The 6,202-nt window shown below is 43.3% G+C and overlaps 1 pseudogene; it reads right to left on the bottom strand.

Moving 5' to 3' along the window:
* Positions 1 to 2,894: 2,894 nt before the first annotated feature.
* LOC129817012 (desmin-like) lies at positions 2,895 to 4,184 on the bottom strand (annotated as a pseudogene).
* Positions 4,185 to 6,202: the final 2,018 nt, after the last annotated feature.

Genomic DNA, 6,202 nt, shown 5'->3' with positions numbered 1-6,202 from the left:
GCAGCTACAGTATAGATCGTTTTAAAACTGTGGAAATGGGTTGGCATTAGGTTTACGGTTGTTTCATTAGAATACGTACCTAATTCTACATATTGACATAAAGGACTATACTGAATATGTCTATGTATTTGGTATTATTGTGAACTGAGACCTCATATGCTTGTTTTACACTAGTATGGCATCTTCCCTGCCCCAAATTATCTGTTTTTCCCTGCTCTATTGTCGTTTAGCATGGATTTAAATGCACCCTATTTTGCTATATTGACATAGTTCACGAATGCCATGAATCTTGGAGCTCTCGGTACCAAACAGACAGCGTTTAGTTAACCTACTGGCTGTGTTGTCTTTGCTTGAAAGTGATCAATTGTCTAATCAATCCTGACTCTGTTTGTGCTCATTGGTTTAACAACACTGAACTTCTCAGGGAGAGTCGGTTTATTCCGCCAATGAGGGCAAGCATGTGGTTAAGTCTGATGCACAGTCAACTGGGTTTCAGCTATAATGTCATCCTATACAAACTTAGCCATGTGCTGAATCGTGAATAATGATATTGTGTGTCCATATGTATCATGCTCCATCATGTAATCTAGTCCATTCCAAGTGCTCTTAGGAGTGCACCACTATAGAACACATGAATAGAACCGGAACCAGCAGTAACTCCTTAATTAGGGAGCTAGCGAAACCGGAGGTAAGCCCTTTCAGAATGCTTCATTAAGTCCAAATAGGCAACCGGATGGTTGGGTTGGATCCCAACACACCATGCCGTCATTAGGCAGAATTCATGCACAAACACATTAGTCTTTTGTTGTTTGCTCTTTCTCTCAAAATGGATGTTAAATTGTATAATCATGACAATTGTTAATTGACCACATCAAAATCACAGCCCGCAGATGGCCAAATCCATCAGTGACTGCTGGATTTTATTTTTTTTACAAAGTCTTACATAATCGTGTTGAGACAACAACCTTGCATAAGCTTCTTGACAAACAATTGAACATATTTATCATTGTACGTTTTAAGACATTTCCACACTATTTTAGGTTAAATTGCTCTCTCAATACCAATCTTTAGTTGAAGTCACTTTCAGTTAGTTGGTACCATCACTGCTCCATAACTGTTGGTCAGTGTTTGAAGGCCAACATCAGTCCAGATTAGTGTAGATCATCACAGACGTTTCAATTATAATGTTCAGCATCTTGCACTTGCACCCCATTGAATACGCTCCAGCTCAGCCATCCCCTTGTATATTTAGGTACGGCACTGGTTTGAGGTGTAGTAAAAACAGTCGCCTATTTTTTGACACATCAACCAACACCATAATACGTCCCTCCAACAAGGAGTCACACACAAGCCCTTTATTCTAACACGTTGCTGCCTCTTTGCATCTTAGAGATCCTAGTCTTTTATTAGCCAAACGCTCATCTTATCTGCCACTCTAGACATATGCTAATCTATCCTCTCCCGGTTCTCTCTAATTATTAATCAGAGAGAGGGTTATGAATACGGTTCCATCAGCATGTGCACACACACTGACATGCGGAGACACTCTGGCATTGAAGTCACTATGCCAAAGGCCCATTTGTCTTTTTAATACTGAGAATTTGATTTGTTTTTTAAGCAAATTGAAGGCACACAAAGGCACACTTTACATAGTTACAGGGGCAGTTCAGGGTCTCATGTCCAGGTGACAGGCCAGGCATGGGTCCTCATTGCAAAGCTCTTGGGACGTAAGGGTTTAATTAACATTTACATTTAAGTCATTTAGCAGACGCTCTTATCCAGAGCGACTTACAAGTACATACATTCATACTTTTTTTGTACTGGTCCCCCGTGGGAATCGAACCCACAACCCTGGCGTTGCAAGCGCCATGCTCTACCAACTGAGCCACACGGGACAATTAAAGAATTGAGAAAAGGTCACGTGATCGTTCAGTTGTTCCTCATCCGTGTCATCTGCTGCACCTTCAGCGGTGTAGCTCTTCTCTTGGATGTCGCTCTCCAGCATGTCGTTCTCTGTTTTCACGGTTCTGATGAGGACCGTATTCCTCTCAGTCACTTCCACTGCCTGTTCCTCATGGGTGAAGATCGCTCGAATTCCACCTGCACCATTTCCCTTTCCATTGCCCCCGATCATTTCCGTTGACTTTACCGTTTCCTCCACAGTTTCCATTACCTCCACCATTTCCGTTGCCTCCAACAATTCCACTCAATGCCACTCCTCCAGCCACTCCTCCAGCCACACCCACACTAATTCCCAGTGTTAGGGGTAATGCGTTACGTAATCAGATTACTTTCATCAGTATTATTACAGTTACTTTCAGAGTCATATCTCTACCGGCAGCGTGTTTCCATGATCCGATCTCGACTCATTTCCTCATTTAGTTCACGAGCGAGCAGAGAAAGACTGTTTGGAGAAATGTCATATGCTCTCCATAGAAATGTATAGAAGGCGTACCTCTGATCTTTGCCATTGATCGCTTCTGTGATAGCAAATCCCATAGAGGGCTTTCCCGTCTAGTGGCAAATGTGCCCTCTATACGTCTCTATAGGTCCCTGTACGTGCGGTCTATAACCAGAACTGGCAGCTCGAGAGAGATTTTGAATGAAAAGATAGCCATATGTACTGTACAGATTTCCTAATTAAACAGCCCATATGATAGTGCAGCACTTGTAGACTAGCACAGGAAATCACCGCCACAAATGAAAGGAGAAACTAGTGATTAAACCTGAGTTACTATGTAGTCTATTTCTGGTAGAGCGTGCACAGCTCGCCTTGCTCTCTCGAACAGTTAAACAAACGGTGAGATTTTAACATTTTTCATGAAAGTAAAGTAATAACTAGTAAAGTAACCAGTTACTTTGTTAAATGTATCGAGTAATAGGTTATATTACTTTTACAAGTAACTAATCCCAACACTGCTTATTTCTGAGCTCATCACACTCATTCTGCCACTCATCCAAGACAGGTTCTTGACCATGCTGCTGAGTCGCAAGTCCTCGCCTTCAATCAGCTTCCTGTAAGTCGTGATCTCAATCTCCAGAGCCATCTTGATGTTCAGAAGGTCCTGGTACTCGCGCAGGTGGTGAGCGATGTTCTCCTTGGTGGTTTCCAGCTCAAGCTTCAGGGCCTCGATCCTCGCCTGCAAGTCTTCCAGTTCCTTCTTGTACCTCTCCGTTGCTTCGTTGATATCTGCCACTCTAGACTCTTTGTTTTGGATATCCTTCCTGGCGCTCGTAATTTCTTGTCTTACGCTTCGGGCCTTGTCGATGTGCTTTGTCGTCTTGTTGGTAATGTCTTCCAATTTTGATTTGTACCAGGAATCCTTTTCAGCCAAGTTTTTGGCTGTGATTTCATTGTACCGACTTTGGATTTTTTTGAGAGCAGCCAATAGGTCAGGGAGGGCGAAGGAGCTCTGGGATGAGGAATGACCAGAATAGACCTGAGCTATCAGCTCTTCAATTTCCTGTTTCTGCACCCTCTTTTAGGAACTTGAGCTCCACCTCCAACTGCTCCAGCTGTTTCTCCAAAGCGATGCGCGCAGAGGAGGCCGCATCAACATCCGGACGGAATGCTTCGATTCCACCTCGGCCACCTTCCTCTTCTCAATGGCCTCCTCATATTTGGCTTTGATCATCTCCAGTTGGCCGACCATGGCCTCTGTAGCGGCGAGGGCCAGGTCCCGTTGGACTCGCATCTTATCTGCGATCTTCATCAGCTTCCTCAGTTGCTGCTCGTACAGCAAGCGCAGGCCAGACGGCTTCACAAAGCGATTCTGGAGGCCTTCGATCTCCATCTCCAACTGCTTGTTCTGCTGCTTCAATGAGTGAACCTTGTCGATGTAAACAGCCAGCCTGTCGTTAAGGACGACCATCTCCTGTCTCTCAACGCTGCGTGTGCTGAGGAATGGTTGGTTGTCAGTGGTGGCTTTATCCAAGTCGATGCCACCCTCCATACCAGCACACATTGTCCCACCAGCCGCGTCAGATCTTTGTGTTGAGGACATGGTCCTTCGGGCCACTGTGCCATCTCCTGAACCACCATGGGTGGAGATGGCGGATCGGGTACGCGCATCTCGTCGGGTGGGGGAAGGGCTGGACACCCTGACCTTGTAGGATGTAGAGCTGCAGATGATGTCCTCAAAGTGGCGGCGGTAAGACGACATCCTTTCTGGGCTATGACTCATGATGACGGTGAGTTGGTTTTTCAATCTCTGTGCCTGAAGGAGGACCTCTGGTTGGCTGTGCACCTCTGCTCTCCAACTCTCTTCGTATGGGCCTCTTTATACCCAGAGAGCCTGGCCAATCCCTGCCCAACTCCTAAGCAAAGAACGCTGTAATTTCTAACCTCTAAGACAAAGGACCTGACCTGCCTCATGGACATCTGTCATGTCCCAGTGAGGAGCGGAGTTAGGGCTATGAACCAGTGAGGCAGTCGGGCCCATTAAGAAATAAAGATAGACACAGGCATTGTTTATCAAGCCTGTAATTATGGATTTACTGCATTTTCATTCCCAAGATTCTTCCCATTCACGAGGCTGCAGTGATGTGAACAGAAGCTAAGTCTGCTCAAAAGCCCTATTCCGCATCTAATCATAGTACACCACATCATACATCACTTACTCCCTCCTATACGTAAAGACACATTGTTCTAAAGATGAAGTACATTTTTGTTGATATATGCATTCAAAACCAACACTTTGATTGAGCCAAATAAATGAAGATAAGCTGAAAGCCATTTTGTGTTAGTATGCCCATCGGTAGACCTAAATTGTGTCCGCAGGGGTGTTTATGTTGGGGTGAACACTTGGTGGATTCATCCAATAAAGTTAAAGGGGCAATCCACAGTTGTTACTTAAATTGTTGGACTTAATTATATGTACCCATTGATTCTTGAAGAATATAACATCTAAATGCCTCATGACTCTCATACCCCATCAGAACACAAAATATAAGATTCTTTGTATACAAAGTAAATATAAACAAACACTATATAGCCTCAAAACCTGGTCAAAAGTATAACTTTGATATCAAATGATCAGTCCATGCATCCAAAGCTCCGTTTATGAATTTGAAGTTGGTTACATTTCTCCAGCCCCGTCCCTTTGCTTTTTACAAATACAGGGGGGATGCTGCTTTGTTCATTTTCCACTGCTGATTGCCCAGTTTAAAGGCCCTGTGTCCTGTTTCGCTGTACATCAGATTAGACACATATGTACAAAAAATACAGGGCTTACTCCTCCTGTCCCATAGTTGAAACGGGTGGGATATATCAGTAACTTGTGACATCATAAGGTTCTAATCATTTTGGTAAACCAGTTATAAAATGTGTTCATATTGTATTTTTCCTCATGCTTCCAAAGTTTGCATGTTGTTGAAGTTTGCTCGTTTGTAGCTAACTATATAAAGCTTAATTTGTTCAGAAGTAACTCAACTAAAATGCAATAGCATCTTGCTACAGCGACACATGCTGCATACATCCATGTAGAGACATGCTGTAGGCAGCATTTTTCAAACAATAATGTATAGCACACATTAGATGTCAGCTGGGACTAAATCACCAGACTAGTCCACATATACTGTATGCAGCAGAAAGACTGATCTGTTCACATACCAATTTGCCAGTACATTTGGCACATCTATCACACTTTAGATGACATAGGAACTTGCTAATTTCTTCTCGAGGTTAAGAGACAAACTCTGAAGTGATTGTTTGAAAGGGTTATGACTATTGCACTCCACTGCACCAGGGCTTTATCTCAATTAGTCTTTCTTCGATTCCTTGCATCCTCTTGCTTTCATCGCAAAGCACATTGGAGAAGAACATCCATGGTCCCTAACCCTGACCTTTGGAAAATGATGTGAGGAGAGAGGTTGCAAGGTACCGAAGAAAGACAATAAACAGCCCAAGTTTCTCCCTGACAGAGATGAATCACTTTCCATTACAAATACCCTTTACTTTTGTCTTAGTCCCCCAAAAAATCATCCTGTAGTTGAGTCTACCCAATGGAAGCAGAATGACCATTTCCAAAACGTTAGTTCACAATCACACTGGAATAGTGAAAACCATGTCCCATACACTGAGTATAAAGCATTTTACTTTGGAAATCTTATAAAGTTTCATACAATGCTTGCCTTACACAATAAGCTTCAAGCCCTTTCTAAGTAAAACCCCAAACAGCAAATACAAGATGAAAATCTAAGA

Source organism: Salvelinus fontinalis, chromosome 19 (genome assembly GCF_029448725.1).
Source record: "Salvelinus fontinalis isolate EN_2023a chromosome 19, ASM2944872v1, whole genome shotgun sequence".
In the NCBI taxonomy this organism is placed as follows: domain Eukaryota; kingdom Metazoa; phylum Chordata; class Actinopteri; order Salmoniformes; family Salmonidae; genus Salvelinus; species Salvelinus fontinalis.
Note: the sequence above shows the minus strand (reverse complement) of the source record. Positions and strands in the feature narration are given on the sequence as shown.